General features: G+C 39.3%; 1 protein-coding gene and 1 long non-coding RNA gene across 21 annotated transcripts in view; one reads left to right on the forward strand and one right to left on the reverse strand.

Moving 5' to 3' along the window:
• Positions 1-19,172, reverse strand: part of CRPPA (CDP-L-ribitol pyrophosphorylase A) — a 456,527-nt gene that overhangs the window by 363,940 nt on the left and 73,415 nt on the right. The window lies entirely within an intron of this gene.
• LOC132345070 (uncharacterized) lies at positions 317-9,834 on the forward strand. The gene is made up of 4 exons (XR_009494175.1): positions 317-740; positions 1,204-1,372; positions 2,980-3,160; positions 9,550-9,834. It is a non-coding gene; the product is annotated as an uncharacterized lncRNA (long non-coding RNA).

Below are 19,172 nucleotides of genomic sequence, written 5' to 3' on the forward strand. Positions count from 1 at the left end.
TGTCATCTGTTTTCTAAATTTTTAGTTCATAGATTTCAGTTATCAAAGTACATAGTGCAAAGAACCAACTATTTCTACCAGATTTGTTATGAAAAAGTCAACCTCACTCCCTTTGCTCTACTTTGTCTTCACCATAGGCAATCACTTTTCCTTCTTTCAGTTAAGCCTCTAATATTCATTTCCATGTGTAACAAGTCAACTACTGTGTGCTGTGCTTAGTCCAACTCATTGTGACCCCATGGACTGTAGCCCGCCAGGCTCCTCTGTCCATGGGGATTCTCCAGGCGAGAACACTGAAGTGGGTTGTCATCACTTCCTCCAGGGGATCTTCCTTGCCCAGGGATCGAACACAGGTCTCCTGTGCTGCAGGCAGATTCCTTACCATCTGAGCCACTGGGGATTAACAAATATACAAATCTCAGTAGCACACAGCAATCGACTTCTTTCTCACACACAGCTGTGGGATGGCTGAGGCTGACTGTGCTGTAAACTGCAGGACTGTAGGTTGGCTGTGGCACTTCTGATCCGTGGGTCACACACTGCAGGTCACACTGGAGGGACAGAGACCAGACTGTGCCTTCCTTAGGACAACAGATGCAACAAAGGGCAAACCCAACAGCAGAGGCACATTTATGCCTCTATCTACATCTCCTCTGCAAAAATCCCAAAGCAAGCTAGCAGGCTCAATCCAGAATCAAGGAACAGAGAAAGACTTCACTTACCAGGAGGACACAGTAAAGGTAAAAAGCAGAATACTGTCAGGCCTGAACAACTGAAATAGTTTACTATCACACCATCTCTCTAAAGAACATACAGCTCTATTTTCTGAGTTAGCCCGCAGATATAGAAGAATTGTGTCTCCTCTCCTCCCCGCATCACAATACACACCAACACTTCCTATTTCCCATGCCTTCAGTATCTTAATTTTTGGTTACATCGAGTGTTTACATTAGTGACTATGTCATCATCACTCATAGCTAAGTTCTACACTGAAATTCCTTTCCTGCACCAGTCCTTGTTTTTCCTGGAGTTACAACTTCTCTTTTGTTTCAACTGTTTAGTTTTCAATATACCTATGAGTCATTCAACAGCAAATAACTATTTGTCTAGATCTACTCCGAAGATATTCAGACAGGTAAGGTATTCACCAACTTTGTATTCCTGAAGCCGTCGCCCTTGGAGTCTTCTGACCTTTTTCCTCAGGGACTGGTGACAGTGACACACAGCCATCCTCCTGAGAACACCCTACACCATCATCCTGGGGACACTCTTCATCTTTCTCCTGCCATGAATTTCCAACGGCCATGTAATTTTTTTGAATAACTCTCTGTACACATCCTCTAGTAGCTTTCTGAGAAAAGGACTTCAAGAGGTAAGCTTTAAAAATACGTTTTGTTCCATTATTTCTTTGATATTTCTTCCTCTCAATTTTCTCTTTGGGAAAGTTTTGTCATCGAATGCTTACTTTTTTTATTGGACTTCTAACCTTCTTTTCTTCACTGTATTTCATCTTTTAATATTTGGGGGAAAGATCCTCAGATTTTAACTCCAGATGTTGTTTTTATCCTCTGAACATTAATTTGTTTGAGCATTCTGATCTTAGTTCATGTTTGCAATGAAGTTTTACCTCTGTAATGATATTAACTTTTTAAGAGTTTTCCTTTCTCTGCATATCCGCTGTTTTCTCACGGTATGCTTTTCTCTTTGTTTTTGTCTCTATCTTCCACGGTAAGTGCATTCTTCAAGTGGGATGGTAAACCTATTCAGCAATGAGTGCGGGAGTGGGGTTTGTAAACCATGAGCTTCACTACAGGGTGATGGGGTTGAGATGATTACCAGGGAATCTCTGAGGTTAGTACTTTTAGGTCTTCATTCTTAGACTAAACACATTATTCAAATAAAACATTTCCAATGTCCAGCCAGGAGAGAAAACCAAGCCACCAAGATATTTGCTGCTGAGTGGGAGAAGACGCCAAGGGCTTCCCCCATCAAGTAGGCAGGATGCACATGGTCTGTTAGTCATTGTTTGGGGCAAGGCACTCCTTCCTTCAACCAGTGTTCTCTTCCGAACGGAGGGAGCTCTTGCTCCCCACCTGCTTCTGTAGTGGGGATGAGAAAGGTCATAGAGTAGATAAGGTGATCTAGAGATCAGACTACTTTTTAGTAGTTTTTACATTCCACTAAAGTCCCCTAATTTTGTCCACTTCACTCAGTTCTATGGGTTGTTGTTGTCCAGTTGTTAAGTCATGTCTGATTCTTTGTGACCTCATGGACTGCAGCACACCAGGCTTCCCTACCCTTCACTATTCTCCTAGAGTTTGCTCAAACTCATGTCCACTGAGTCAGTGATGCCATCCAACAAGCTCATCCTCTGTCTAGGGGTACCTGGGGCTACTAGTTTCTGAACTTTTGAGAAATTCTATTGTAGTCAATTTTAATTCTTAGCTTTCCCTACAATTCCCTGCTAATTCAGCCTTCTCAGATTCATTGCTGTCAGTTACTATTCATTCACTTTCTTTCTAGTTATTTGTTTGCCATCACCACTTTTCATTCTCCTTATTCCTATGGGTTCACATTGTTTTTAGTCCCTTGCTAAGGGACTTTAATGAGGTTTTGTTAGTAAACAAAACTAGATCCATGTTCCATTGGTTATCTTTGCCCTGAAACAGGAATATGTGCATTCTAATTAGGTAAGTAATTCTAAATTGTCACCCACTGAGATCGCTTCAATTTACATTTCCATCAAAAACATATGAGAATGTGGCAGAGTTGTTAACATGAGGTAAATGAAAAGGACTCAGAGGGACTGGAAAAACCTCTAAAAATATTATTTTGTGTATAATGTGGTTATTTTTCTGGGGAGGGATTCAACAAGTGTCAGAGCTTTTGTAACACAAAAAAGTAAGGGACTATTGTTTTATGGTGATCATGTAATGGTTCACGGTTACAAATAACTCAATCATGTATCTATTTTTCCAGCTTCAGCATCACTTGCAGTTTTATTTCTGCAAAGCAGCCTGGGACACTTGCCCAACAAAGAATATATGCACTGGAGAAACACTAAACCAAAGGCATGCATGCACAAGTTTCTCACTCTGCCATTACAGAATCCTACTCACAATGTTTCAAGTAGAAACAAAATAGGCCATCTTACAATGAGGTAAATAATGAACACCTGCACTCAATTTATCATCTGAAAAATCAGACTTGAAGCTTTTGCATACATTTACATTGTTTGAATTATGCAACGTATTTTAGAACTACAGGAGGGACAGTTGTCCAAGAAGCTTTGTTCTTACAATACATCCAATCATTGTATGAGTAAATAAACAACTCAGACTAAGTCCATATGAGGTTGATAACATGGATGCAGTCCTCAGTCTTTAGGAAACAAAGTGTAATGACCTGGCTAAGGACAGGATTTCTTCTAGTACAAATTTTTAGATGAGTTTATATAGAATTACATTACAGAAGGCTTTCAAACACCAGTTTTAAAAATACTGTCACTTTATTCAGATTTTTTTTGCCAGTGCTACTGAGCTTATAGACAAACACCACCCATATACATCAGTTAATTATTACCTAGAAGGTGATACTTTTTTTGCTGCATCCAGATAATTAGAGATGAAAATAACATGGAAACGTGAATTTCAGTGGCAATTTTATATCTGTTTTTAGCTATTTCTGTTGACCTTCACAATCAAATATTGTCAAGCTTTATTAAAAACTATGAAGTTCACTGGAGTATTTTACTTTTATGTAACTTCTTTGAAAAAGAAAATGATCAAAGTTATCAAATTAAGAAACTGAGATGCTACCCAGAAACCCACTGAGTAGACATATCACACATGCATTATCCAGCCTCAGTGTCAACAACTAAGGGAAAAACTGAAACACTAAATCAATATCCAACCTCAAAGATAAGGCAACTTTAAATTCACGCAGGGAGAACTGTTAGATGGCTGCTGTTGTAATCTCATCAAGAGATCATGAAGATCTGAAATAAATCTAGGAATAGAGAAGGGAAAGACTGGAGCTAGAAGCTATTCAGCATCAATAAGGTTAGAGATGCTATTACCCCAATTGGAAGGTGCAGAAAAAGAGAAGAGGTCTGTTGATCAGATTCAAGGCATCAGTTTAAGTTCCCTGTAGGACAACTAGTAGGAATACACAAAAGAAGTTGGAAATACATGTCCAACACTTATGAGAGAAACAGATAAAGAATAATTAGAAAACTTGGGGAATATCTACCCAGATACCATAGCTAAGTTAGTAAAGAATCCACCTGCAATTCAGAAGACCCTGGCTCTATTTCTGGGTTGGGAAGATCCACTGGAGAAGGAATAGGCTACCCACTACAGTATTCTTGGGCTTCCCTTGTGGCTCAACTGGTAAAGAACCCGCCTCCAATGCAGGAGACCTGGATTTGATCCCTGGGTTGGGAAGATCCCCTGGAGAAGGGAAAGGCTACCCACTCCAGTATTCTGGCCTGGAGAATTCCACAGACTATATAGTCCATGGGGTCGCAAAGAGTCGGACATGACTGGGCAACTTTCACTTCACTACCCATATACTAAGCAAATATCAGTGGAAAATTTACCATGCACCCTTCTCTAAAAGCACTGAGAAGGATGAATGAGGCTGGGGGAAATTATACAAGCAAATCAAACGTAAGGAAATCAAATGTGTGTGTTCACAGGCTGGGAGAAATGTAGAAAAGCACCAATGACTTCATGATATTAGTTTTACTTTCCCTTGACTGATACAAGTTGCACAAATTTAACCTGAGTTTAGTGTAATACTTAAAACTGTAACAATATACTGTAAACCCCAGTCAAAAAGTATCTCATTATCTCTTCTGAAACCACAGTTTTAAAATTATCCCACCTTCTCAACAACTTGCCCAATACCTTTTGTTGACCCACTCTTTAGACTAATTTCGGTACCTTCAGTCTTCTCCCTGGTTCGCATACTTCATGTGATGTTTTAAATATTTCTTCCAAGTCTCACTTTACAATCTAGTTCCCCCAGCATCAACTTTTCACTTAAACACTGTGAAACTGTTTCCAAGTTTTCTAGGAAACTCTGTGGCTCCTAGAAAGAAAGGCAATGCCGAAGAATGCTCAAACTACCACACAATTGCACTCATCTCACACACTAGTCAAGTAATGCTCAAAATTCTCCAAGCCAGGCTTTAAGAGTCCATGAGCCATGAACTTTCAGATGTTCAAGCTGGATTCAGAAAAGGCAGAGGAACCAAAGATCAAATTGCCAACATCTGGTGGATCATCAAAAAAGCAAGCAAGTTCCAGCAAAACATATACTTCTGCTTTACTGACTATGCCAAAGCCTTTGACTGTGTGGACCACAACAAACTCTGGAAAATTCTTAAAAAATGGGAATACCAGACCACCTGACCTGTCTCCTGAGAAACCTGTATGCAGGTCAGGAAGCAACAGTTAGAAATGGACATGGAACAACAGACTGGTTCCAAATAGGGAAAGGAGTACATCAAGGCTATATATTGTCACCCTGCTTATTTAACTTACATGCAGAGTACATCATGCGAAATGCTGGGCTGGATGAAGCACAAGCTGGAATCAAGATTGCTGGGAGAAATATCAATAACCTCAGATATGCAAATGACACCACCCTTATGGCAGAAAATGAAGAACTAAAGAGCTTCTTGATGAAAGTGAAAGAGGAGAGTGAAAAAGCTGGCTTAAAACTCAACATTCAGAAAACTAAGATCATGGCATCCTGTCCCATCACTTCATGGCAAAATGGAGAAACAGTAGAAACAGTGAGAGACTTTATTTTGGGGGGCTCCAAAATCACTGTAGATGGTGACTGCAGCCAGGAAATTAAAAGACCCTTGTTCCTTGCAAGAAAAGTTATGACCAACCTAGACAGCATATTGAAAAGCAGAGACATTACTTTGCCAACAAAGGTCTGTCTAGTCAAAGCTATGGTTTTTCCAGTGGTCATGAAAGTTGGACTATAAAGAAAGATGAGCACCAAAGAATTGATGCTTTTGAACTGTGGTGCTGGAGAAGACTCTTGAGTGTCCCTTGGACTGAAAGAAGATCCAATGAGTCCATCTTAAAGGAAAATCAGTCCTGAATATTCATTGGAAGCACTGATGCTGAAGCTGAAACTCCAATACTTTGGCCACCTGATGTGAAGAACTGACTCATTTGAAAAGACCCTGATTCTGGGAAAGATTGAAGGTGGGAGGAGAAGGGGACGACAGAGAATGAGATGGTTGGATGGCATCACCAACTCAATGGACATGAGTCTGAGTAAACTCTGAGAGTTGGTGATGGGCAGAGAGGCCTGGAGTGCTGCAGTCCATGGGGTCACAAAGAGCTGGACACGACTAAGTGACTGAACTGAACTGTGGCTCCTAAAAGCTATTCTCTACAGCCTAACCTACATCTTTCAATCATGAAAAGTCATAGCTAAGAGAACAGGAATTAAATCTGCCTCAAAACTAGGCCACTAAGGCTAAAACTAACAGCAATAAAAAGGTACTCAGCAATAAAATGAACGACGGACTGATCTGTACAACAACATGGATGAGTCTCACCATCATTATGCGTTAGCCTAAGAAGCCAAACACAAAAGACTACAGATTATAATTCCCGTTTATGTGACATTTTAGAAAAGCAAATTCAAAAGGAGGCGAAAACAGATAGGTGGTAGCTAATCTTAGGGGTGGGAGAAGGTAACTGACTGCAGATTTGGACATGTGATCTGCCCTATCCAATAGAAGACAGCAATGACAGTGTGCCAGTGGCAAGTCTAGGTTTTAACAAACCTCATGTGTTCCCATCCTTTTACACCTCTTCCAACTCTATGAGAAGACCATGCCTGGACAGACTGCTAGTCAAACAAAGGTGCAAGAATGGAGCAGAGCTGTCCAGCCAGCATACACCCTCAGTGCAAAGAAGAATGGCCTCAAAGCACAGCATATGAGCACACAAATAACCAACCCCACCCCCCCTACACACACACACACACACACACACACACACTGATGAGAGACTAGACTGAGGCCTACAGGTCCCTCTCTCACCGTCAGAGAGCTAGGCTGAGGTTCCTGGGCAGGATGAAACCATAGCCCCGTTGCAGCCCAGTGAGTAACTACTTAATAGGATTGTGTAGGGACACTGGGATGTTAACCAGGAACAGCTGGGTTGCAATACTTCTGTAATAGGTAACATCCTATACTAAGAAATTTAATAGATCTCCTTAGCAATAAGGAATGGGGATCATTTTGTTTGTTGTCAACAAGCATAGAACAAGTGAGTAAAAACACAGCCCAGGAGGGAGGTCACTTTCCTGCTCCTTTTTGGCACTTTCTATGGACTTCAGCATAGACCAGCAGAGCACGCCACTGGCAAACACCAACTCCTCTGTGCCACAGCTCACTCAGTGCGCCAGCCTTTGATGGATCAGACCCTGTGTTCAAAATGAATTACACTGGCTCTTGCCACCGCTAGTACAGATGGAGGCAAATACATGTTGCACTGCTATTCACAAGGCCTAGAGACAAAGAACACTCTGCTCTACACATTCACTACCCTCATTATCCTATCACTATGTAATCCATCCAATGATGTAACAACTGAATTATAAAAAGCACAAGATTTTAATTTCATCCTTCTCATTTTTATCACAACAAAATGCCTGAAACAATGTAGGATTTTCTGGCTTCGCCTGAATTTATCTGCTTCTGTTTCCATAATTTAGGCATCATTGAGATACTGTAGCTGAATTTTTAAATTATTAGATGCTTGACATGCCCTCATCTCATTCCCCTCCCCGCTCCTTTTTTTCTAAGGAAATGTCTGATCTACAGTCCTGACCAAGAAAGCATCAACCTTGTTTCATTTTTCCTGTCATATCCCTCTCTCCCCAAACCCGCTTCATAGAGCCTCCTGACTGGTCTGGACCTACCCCCAGAGTAGCCAATCAATCAGATGACCAGTAGCTTATGATCTGGATGAACTGGCTGATGGAGGTTCTGTATCCCAGAAATTTGAAGTAGTACATAACCAAAGAATTTGAGCCAGTTGAGAAAGGAAGTCAAATCTACTACAGCATGCATTCTTCTTGGAGCTCTAGAGGTACGACAACTAAATCTGAAGTTACAGGAAAAGAGAAATCATAAATTTAGCAGGTGGTGAAAGAAAGTAGATTAATCACCAGGCACCAAAATCCCTAAAAATAACTTGGGGTCTCAACAGCTTGCCAGTTACCAGTCAATTATCTTTTCCCAATCACTTATGTATCTTTCTTGGAAAACTTTGAATCTCTCTTCCTTACAAACTCAAGATTTAATCAGGAATGTTCCATGGATATTGGAAAGTTCTAGTGTCGATAAAAGTTCCTGATAGAGACAATTCTCTCAAAATCCTTCTGAAAGATTTCATGACTACCAGCATCACTGATAATTACTTGTAAATATGATGAACTGCCCAAAAGCCTTGCCCATACCATGACAAGTACAAGACTGACTCATCTCTGTGAGGCTGCGACACAGGTACCCCTTTCACAACACATGTGAAGTCTCCAGAGACTCAGTTCATTACCACCAAACTGAAAACTCTTCTTCCATGCACCAAACATTCAAAAAATTCCATCTTTAACCTTAAAGTAAACCTGTACAATGGAATACATCAACCATACAGCCAACATCAAAAGGAATGGCCCTCCTTTTTGAACCATATTTTGGGAATATATAGTGAACTTGGTAATAGGTAAGTGACAGTCTGTCTGAAACCTACTATGAAAATATTTAGTCTTGATGCTCAAAAAGCATAGCGTAGTAACACCTCTTTGCAAGATCGGGATATGTTTTAAGAGGAACTGGGGGAAAAAAAACAAAGACATTTCAAGGGATACCATGAAGGACAAAGCTCACGACTCATACCCAACTCCAGCTCTCAGGCCTCAGAAAGAACTACACTCCCTCCTGGAGTAATAATTATTTCCTGAATGCTGACATCTATGCCCTGTTACTCAATGTAAGTGAAAGCATATTCTCTTTCCAAAAGGATTATCATGATATTAAACAGACATCCAACATATGAAGGCCTAGATGAAGTACCAAAAAAAAAAAAAAAATTACAGGAAAAGAAACAGCTCTGATTAGGTTTCACTGTGAAAATATCAAGAGTAGGAAACTTATGTAGCTATCAAAGAAGGAAATCCCTCTTAAAATGTGGATGTCCTGGGATCAAGAGAGATCATCTGTCCTTACAAAGGCTGTCACAGAGGTCCTGTTCTCCAGGGAATCCTCCTGTTAGAAGATTTAATAGCCATCAAGTCCAGTATGAGCTAAAATTATCTTTATTTGTAGGCTTTGGAACCACAAAAAAAGCGGAAGCAATAGTCCTGAAAGAAGCAATTAATCTCTGTTAAATACATGTAATCAGTTCTGCATGTGTTATGTTTTGAGGTTAAGAGAAAGATTTGAAACATTTCTAAAAATTCTTGCCAAATCTTGTGTAGTTTGTTAAGTGGTGTGATTTTCTTTTCCAGGAAGTATGATGCTTCTGAAAGATCTCTGGGTGAACAGCACTGAACACTGAAAGCTATCTCTTGATTGTTCAAATGCACAGTCGCAGGATAGCTTCCTTCCCTCATGTAACTCCAATTAGGATGGACTTTATCTACTGTCTAAACCATCAAATCCCAAACACGCCACCATATTTGCTCCACCCGGGGCCAGTTTTGGTGCCTTGCTTCAACTGTCAGAGAAAAAGGAGCTGGAAACTGATGTTTTCCAGGTTAGAATAAAATGAAAATCAACACCTTGAATAGACATTCCAGTTCACTTTTACCATGTTTTAACTCTTTCCTGGTTTTCCTAAAAGAATCTAAGTATTTTGTAGCATCCCTTCAATCATCACCTTGAAGAGACAGCAGTTCTTTTATTTTCTCCTTTCCTGAGAGTGGAGAATGCTCCAATTCATTCCAGGTCAAACTTTGATTACCTTAAACGACCTCAGCTTTGAGGAAAAGCAAGGGAAGGTGGCCAGCACTCAGGGGTATCAAGCAGCAAGCACCTTAACACTTTTGTTTATAGTGCATCTTGTGCAAACAGAAAAACGGTAACTCTAAGGGAACAGCCATTGGAAAGGTCCATAGACTCTCTCCATCATAAAATACTTTTTATTTCATACATTTAGTTCACTAAAAATTTTAAGTTAAATGATGATTTTTATCCTAAAAATGTATGTTTATTAAGAAAATATATAGCAATATATATGCTCGTGTGTGTGTGTGTGTGTGTGTGTGTGTGTGTGTTATTCACTCAGTCATGTCCAACTCTTTGCAAGTCTATGGACTGTAACCCTCCAGGCTCCTCTGTCCATGGGATTCTCCAGGCAAGAATATTGGAGTGGGTTGCCACTGACTTCTCCAGGGGATCTTCTTGACCCAAGGATAGAACCTGGGTCTCTCACACTGCAGGCAGATTCTTTACTGTCTGAGCCACCATGGAAGCCCATATATGCTCATATCAGTACATATATATCAGCATCTATGTATGATAATTCCCCTGGAGGAGGAAATGGCAACCCACTCCAGTATTCTTGTCTGGAAAATCCCATGGACAGAGAAGCCTCACAGGCTACAGTCCAAAGGGTCACAAAGAGTTGGACAGAACTGAGGACAACACCATACATGTATCAACATAGGCACTAACAAGGGGGCGCTCCACGGTTCAGCAGTAAAGATGCAACGTGCAACACACTCCCCTTGCTTTGTACAGAGTGGAAATTCACCGCACCTGACCCAGGTGTGTCCCATATCATTGATTTGCAACAAAATACTAGGCCAGATTCACCACACATTGTCTTTGCTTAATGCTAAGAAACTGTATAATGCCTTTTATTTTAGTTCTCCATAAAATTCAGATTACAAAGGCTCCTGCTGTAACTTCTCATTTTATCTAGTATTTTTGAAAGCCACACATATTTCACCTTAGAAGATGATACTAACTCACATGTTTACTCACCGTAGAACCTTGAATGAGAAAATATCTTAATTTGTCCAGGATATTTTTAGAGGAGTTTTTGTTTTTAATGGTTTCTTCTCCTATTGTTTATTCCTTGTTATTATTTTCCTCAAATCTTTTCTTAAAAGATTTGAGAGCCCTGACTTAATTTTTAACTGAAGAACTTAGATATCTAGACATTTCATTGTGCAAATAAGCTGGTTAAATACAGAACAATTTAAGTAAGTAGTAGACTACATTCAAAACACTAGTCTTACTTCAATTTTACTGCAAATTAAAAACACTACATAGCACCACAGTTAGATTAAATCATAATATTCTTATAAACGAATTCCTAACTTTCTGCTTTGCTTAGAAGAACTACAGACAAGTAACTCTACCTTTGTTTTCAAAATGGAATGCTTCCAACTGTGTTTCCAGAGAGAATGTGTGGTAATTTGGCGTCATTTTTAACACGATAGCCTGCTAACCAAACAACACACTTCAGGCCGCAGTAGGAAAACTGAATCCTTTACCAATGGCTTTCTGAGCAGCTTATCTACAAGACCTGGAGTTAAATTATCAAAATAATTAAAACATTATAACCCCACTATGGGAAACTTCAAAGTGTAACTTTTAAAATAAATGTTTTTTCATACAGTTTTAATCACTGATTATATCCAAGAGGTAGGTCAAACCTATTCAAGGCCCTATGCAAAATGAATTTAGCACTAACAAAAGTTAGGAGCTTGTGAAATACTGAATTTATTATTCCATCCATTATTTGCTAGCATTTCTACCAGTGCCTGATAAAAATGCAAAGGAATTTGTAATCAAAGATAGCATATTTTCAAACTATATTCCAGAGGTATCAGATTCCTACTAAAATTTAGTGTCAATCATATGGCTCTAGAAACCATATACTACCACCATCTGGATTACCTGAGAATAGCTTGTCTGCACCAATTTTTAATCTAAGACTGCTTTTAGAGTAGTCAGGCCTTTCACTGCCCTTAGATTATGTACAAATAGTATTTGACTAATGATTAAGGAACAGTGACTTCAATAGGAGGGCATTATATTAAACATGTGGAAAATTAACTCCTTAGGTACTGCTTTATCCACATGCAATCTTTTCTTCTCATCAGTTAAACTGCAAAGTAATAGTATAAACAATCCTACACACACAACATACACATGCACACACAAAAGGCCAGGGATTTCACAATCAGATTAAGCCCTAACTTACGTATTTTCATAAGGAATTTCTTTAGTTTAAAAAAAGGTCTAAATAAAATTAATTCTCCTTTGGTTGCAATCACAAAAGTCATAAAAAGGAACAAGTCCCTAGAAACCATGAAGTCAGCCACAAGTAAAAGAAATATTGCATTCAACTCCAAGGAATTTTTAGATCAGGTTAAACCAGCAGGAGCTTCCCTGGTGGCTCAATGGTAAAAAACCCACCTGCCAATGCAGGAGAAGCTGGTTGAATCCTGGGTCAGTAAAATCCCCTGGAAGAGGAAATGACAACCCACTCCAGTATTTTTGCCTGGGAAATTCCACAGACAGAGGAGCCTGGTGGACTACGTCCCCAGGGTTGCAGAGTCAGACGTGACTTCAAGACTGAGCACACAAACCAGCAGAAGTTCCTGCTTATTTCAGAAGTTTTCAACAGCTTTCCCTTAGTTTACCAAACTAGAAAAGGTAAAGCGCAGTCACCAAGGATCAGGAGCTGAAAATAACTCATTTTCCTCTAGCTTTAAGTAATAAACTCCATGAAACCATATTATCTTAAGCAGTGGTCCCCAATTTGTTAGGCACCAGGGGCTGGTTTCATGAAATACAATGCTTCCATGGACTGGGGGTGGAGGTGGGGAGGTAGTGGTAGACACCCCTGATCTTAAAGATCACAATAAAAACAAATGCACTCATCCATTACATACACACTCACAAATTATCAACTGCCATAGGTCAGGAACTGTGCAAAGTAATAACCAACTCACTGCATTCTAAAAGTTCTGTGTCACAAATAAGAAATTTTTTTAATTTTGTCTATTTTTAAACACTTCATTATCCACACTATTTTATGACATACCTTAGTGAAAACAAGTATATTTCTCCTCCCCAAAAAAAGATTCAGCATAAGACTGTCATCTTTACTTGCCACCACTCCTCACATAATATACCCTTATCTCCCCTTTAGCTTTAATTGAAAAACAAAAATACATTAAAAATTGTCTCCAAGTCCATCAGTTGCTTCTGCAGAAGTGCACTGTGTTCTCTGAGTGTCACTAGCTGTGATCCACAGCAAGTGTTCCTTCTGCAAATAAGTTCAGGAAATGCTAACTTCCACAAAGTTCAGCAACTTCATTTCAGAGACTTTGGTTTACTAATACACATTTTGAATATTCGAATAGGGGTTATCATGTCTAGCATTTCCCAAGTATATTTCACCTAGAAATCTTTTCCCAAACCTTACTATTCTCAAGAACAAAGTTCCATGGACTACAGCTTGAAAAATTATGATTTAACCCTTCCTAGTTCAACTTTTCCACAGAACATGCTCACAGTCCATCTCCCTCTTCTAGTCTCTCCCTCTGTTTTATTTTGTCTCTGTTGTCTTTATCACTTTCTCTATTTTTCCTCTCCCCCAACCCACCCTCACATCTGTATCTATTTCTTTCTCATCCTTTCCAGCCCTCCCTTCCTTTCTCTCTTTCTCTCTCTCCCCACCCCTATACCTCTTTCAGAAAAATCTAACTACTGGTTTCATGCCAACCATAGCATCTATATATTAATAATGAGCCCATGTTTAACAATCAAGACCTTGATTATGTACCCTAAGATTTTATTTTCAAGTTACTAGTTCAAAGTCGGAGAAGGCAATGGCACCCCACTCCAGTACTCTTGCCTGGAAAATCCCACGGATGGAGGAGCCTGGTAGGCTGCAGTCCATGGGGTCACGAAGAGTTGGACACGACTGAGCAACTTCACTTTCACTTTTCACTTTCATGCACTGGAGAAGGAAAATGGCAACCCACTCCAGTGTTCTTGCCTGGAGAATCCCAGGGACGGAGGAGCCTGGTGGGCCGCTGTCTATGGGGTCACACAGAGTCGGACACAACTGAAGTGACTTAGCAGTAGCAGCAGCAGTTCAAAGTATGTATGTGCTTTGTGTTAGACACTGATTTTCTTATTTCCAGAAACATCTCTCAAGCTTGCCCACTTTACCTATTTAATGAAAGGGCAGTAAGGCACTAATTTCATCTAATGTGAAAATTATCTACTAGTCTAATGGGAGAAAATATGCCTGATCTGTTAATTTAGCATATCTATTGAATCATAATGAAAACATCAAAGTAGATATAAACACATTTTAGAGACAGATATTTCCAATTTAAAGAACAAGACATTTAGAAGATATTTATTTAGTACTCAAATATAATTTAAAATAATTAACATGATAGATACAACATGTAAATTGTATACATAGTATCAACTTTAACATATTTGGTTCTTGCATATTTGACACTGATACTCCTAAACTCAGGCATAACTGACTTGCAAAAATTAAGTAATGCAATTACTTGATTTAAAATTACTTGTTGAGAGGGCTAAGCAAAAAAAGCTAAGTATTCCAAAAATTCCTTTTTCCATAAGAACAACAAAATCATTAGCAGATATTATGAAAATCAACTTTTTAAGAACTCTGCAAAGTAAACATAGGCATGTGACAATCTGTAGAACTGTTCTAATACATAACATCAAATCTTGGTAAAAATAGATGTTGTACAATTTTAATATACTCTGTTCTGCCACACACTCTCTTCTGGGCATAACAGCCTTGCAAACCAACTGCGTACAATGACAACAAAAACCAGAAGGTTAGAACAAAAACAAAACAAGGTCACAACTTCTCAAATGCATTTCCCAGATAACTGTCATAATCCGACCTGTCCAGAAGCTCCCTGAAAAATCCAAAGCCCAAGGTTTGTCTTTATTTGACTAGAGTCAGAGCTTTCCAGTGCAGTGCCTCCCTGGGAGCAGCTGTCTAATGAAGTTTTGTTAAAAAGATCTGTTAAAACTGTTAAAAGATCCAGTTTACCAAAAATATAACAGATATACAAAGAAAATGAAATGTAAGTAGAGAATAATTACGGGAAAGAAACTGTCTGAAGAAGCTGAGACTTTGGACTTACTAGACAAAGACTGTAAGTTTTTTAAAATATGTTTAATGAACTAAAAGAAACCATGTCTAAAGAATTAAAGTATTAAAAAGTTGCCTTGTCTGTTAGAGGATATTAACAAAGGAGAAATCACTAATAAAAACCAGATTGAAATTCTGGAACTGAAATAGAATTTGAAACTGAAAACTGTAACAGAAATGAAAACTTTACTAGACAGACACAACAATATGGTTGAGCAGTCAGAAGAAACAACTGGCTCAATGAAGACAGGTCTCCTATGTTGGTATGCTTGATGAGGTCCCACCTAGGAGAAAAGGGGCAAAAAAGAATTTGCAAAGAAGTAATCTCTGAATACATCTTAAGTTTGAAGAAACATGTTGATATACACATTTAAACTCAATGAACTTCGAAAAAATAAACAGGAAGAGATACACATCTGGATGCATGACAACCAAACTGTCAAAAAAAAAACAAGAATCTGGAAGGGAACAAGTAACTTATGCACAAGACTCATCACTCAAGTTAACAATTCTTCAGCAGAAACCATGGAGGCCAGAAGGCAGTGGGAAAATATATTCATAGTGCAAAAAGAAATTCAACCAAGAATTCTGTAGCTAACAAAGCAGTCCTTCAAAAATGATGCAGAAATTAAGGCATTCCCAGGTAAGCAAAAAGTGATAGAATTTGTGGACAGCATGGTCTACAAGAAACACCAAAGGGAGATCCTGAGGCTAAAATGAAAGGACGCTAGACGGCAGCCTGAATCTACATAGAGAGTACCAGTAAATATATCTACACACAAAGGTAAGCGTAAGTGACAGTATAACATATTTTTGGTTTAACTTTTTCTCCTTCTTATAAGACAATTGCAAAGAGCAATAATTATGAGTGAAGGGCATGCAGTGTATAAAAATGCAATTTATATGACAATATAGCACAAACTAGTGTATAGAAAGTAGACAATGGAAGAGCACTGTTGACTCTTGTATTGTCTAAGAAGCAAATCAAGGTAATTCTTTTAATGTCAGAAAAATTTCAATAAACAATTATGTAGGACAGACAAACATATCTGCAGGCAGTACTCAACCATTAGGTCATCAGTCTTAGAACTCTGCTGTAATGTTGCTCTCAGTACTATAAAACTAATAAATATGTACAATTACCCCAGTTTATACAAAGAAAATTCACTCAAAGTGTAAGCATGCCCATGAGTGTCCAAGTCATCAAAGCTGAAACCTTTACTCACTTATTTGCACCAGAACCCAAATGATTTCCTTTAGTCCTCTGCATCATTATATGTAACTTAACAAATATTATAAAGGTTTCATTTGCTTGTTGCTAAGTTAACTTCCCTATAAAAACACTATTATTTATTCTGTATTATATAGGTAAGTGCTCTAATGCAGTATTTAAAAATGCTTGTAGTAAACTGCCACATCAAAATAAGATACACTAGAAAACAGTCAATTTCAGCTAAAAATATAAGCCTATGTCCATCATTTCTTCCAAGTTTTTTTTTTTTTTTTTTTAAATAACGGACTTTTTTTTTTTCTTTTTTAACAGAGTGACTATTCCATGCCAGGCACTGGGCTCAGGACTAGGGTAACACAGTGAACAAGACAAAGTCCCCTCCTTCTTAGACTACAACTTACAGGGGGAATAAAGGTAACATTTACCCCACCATAGAGCTGTCAGAACTTACACAGGACTTGCGATTAACCCCACCATAGTTCCACCAGGACTAGGGGAAACAGACTCTTGGAGGGCACAGACAAAACCTGGTGCACACCAGGACCCAGGAGAAAAGGGCAGAGACCCCCACAAGAGACTGACCCAGACTTGCCTGTGAGTGTCCAGGAGGCTCCAGCAGAGGCGTGGGCCAGCGGGGCCTGCTGCAGGGTCAGGGGCACTGAGAGCAGCAGTGCATGCACCGGACCTTTTGAAGGAGGTCGCCATTGTCTTCATCACCCCCACCACAGTTTGCTCATAGGTAAAACAACAGGGAGGGCACACAGCCCCGCCCATCAACAGAAAACTGGATTAAAGATTTACTGAGCACATCCGAGTAAAGCTGAATAAGCTGAGTTGAATGATTCTATGAAGACCTATAAAACCTTCTAGAACTAACACCCAAAAAATATGACCTTTTCATTATAGGGGACTTGAATGCAAAAGTAGGAAATCAAAAGATACCTGGAATAACAGGCAAATTTGGCCTTGGAGTACAGAATGAAGCAGGGCAAAGGCTAATAGAGTTTTGCAAGAGAACGCACTGGTCATACCAAACATTCTCTTCCAACAACTCAAGAGAAGACACTAAACGGACATCACCAGATGGTCAAGACCAAAATCAGATTCATTATATTCTTTGCAGCCAAAAATGGAGAAGCTCTATACAGTCAGCAAAAACAAGACCAAGAGCTGACTGTGGCTCACATCATGAACCGCTTATTGCTAAAATCAGACTCAAAGTGAAGAAAGTAGGAAAAACCACCAGACCATTCAGATATGACCTAAATCAAATCCCTTATGATTATACAGTGGAAGTGACAAATAGATTCAAGGGATAAGATCTGATAGATAGAGTGCCTGAGGAACTATGGATGGAGGTTCGTGACACTGAGAAGACCATCCCCAAGAAAAAGAAATGCAAAAAGGCAAAATGGTTGTCTGAGGATGCCTTACAAATAGCTGAGAAAAGAAGAGAAGAGAAAGGCAAAGGAGAAAAGGAAAGACATATCCATCTGAATGCAGAGTTCCAAAGAATAGCAAGGAGAGATAAAAAAGCCTTCCTCGGTGATCAGTGCAAAGACATAGAGGAAAACAATAGAATGGGAAAGACTAGAGATCTCTTCAAGAAAATTAGGGATACCAAGGAAACGTTCCAAGCAAAGATGGGCACAATAAAGGACAGAAATGGTACGGACCTAACAGAAGCAGAAGATATGAAGCAGAGGTGGCAGGAATACACAGAAGAACTGTACAAAAAAGATCTTCATGACCAAGATAATCATGATGGTGTGATCACTCACCTACAGCCAGACATCCTGGAATGTGAAGTCAAGTGGGCCTTAGGAAGCATCACTACGAACAAAACTAGTGGAGGTGATGGAATTCCAGTTGAGCTATTTCAAATCCTAAAAGATGATGCTGTGAAAGTGCTGCACTCAATATGCCAGCAAATTTGGAAAACTCAGCAGTGGGCACAGGATTGGAAAAGGTCAGTTTTCATTTCAATCCTAAAGAAAGACAATACCAAAGAATGGTCAAACTACTCCACAATTGCTCTCATCTCACATGCTAGCAAAATAATGCTCAAAATCTTCCAAGCCAGGCTTCAACAGTATGTGAACCATGACTTTCCAGATGTTCAATCTGGATTTAGAAAAGGCAGAGGAACCAAAGATCAAATTGCCACCATCCGTTGGATCATCGAAAAAGCAAGAGAGTTCCAGAAAAACATCTACTTCTGCTTTATTGACTATGCCAAACCCTTTGATTTCCTGAGAAATCTGTAGGCAGGTCAAGAAGCAACAGTTAGAACTGGACATAGAACAACAGACTGGTCCAAATCAGGAAAGGAGAACATCAAGGCTGTATATTGTCATCCTGCTTATTTAACTTACTTACAGAGTACATTATGAGGAACGCTGGACTGGATGAACCACAAGCTGGAAACAAGACTGCCATGAGAAATATCAATAACCTCAGATATGCAGATGACACCACTCTTATGGCAGAAAGTGAAGAAGAACTAAAAAGCCTCTTGATGAAAGTGAAAGAGGAGAGTGAAAAAGTTGGCTTAAAACTCAACATTGAAAAAACTAAGATCATGGCATCCAGTCCCATCACTTCATGGAAAATAGATGGGGAAACTGGTAACAGTGAGAGACTTGATTTTGGGGGGCTCCAAAATCACTACAGCCCGTGACTACAGCCATGAAATTAAAAGACGCTTGCTCCTTGGAAGAAAAGCT

This window comes from Bos taurus, chromosome 4 (assembly GCF_002263795.3).
Source record: "Bos taurus isolate L1 Dominette 01449 registration number 42190680 breed Hereford chromosome 4, ARS-UCD2.0, whole genome shotgun sequence".
Classification (NCBI taxonomy): domain Eukaryota; kingdom Metazoa; phylum Chordata; class Mammalia; order Artiodactyla; family Bovidae; genus Bos; species Bos taurus.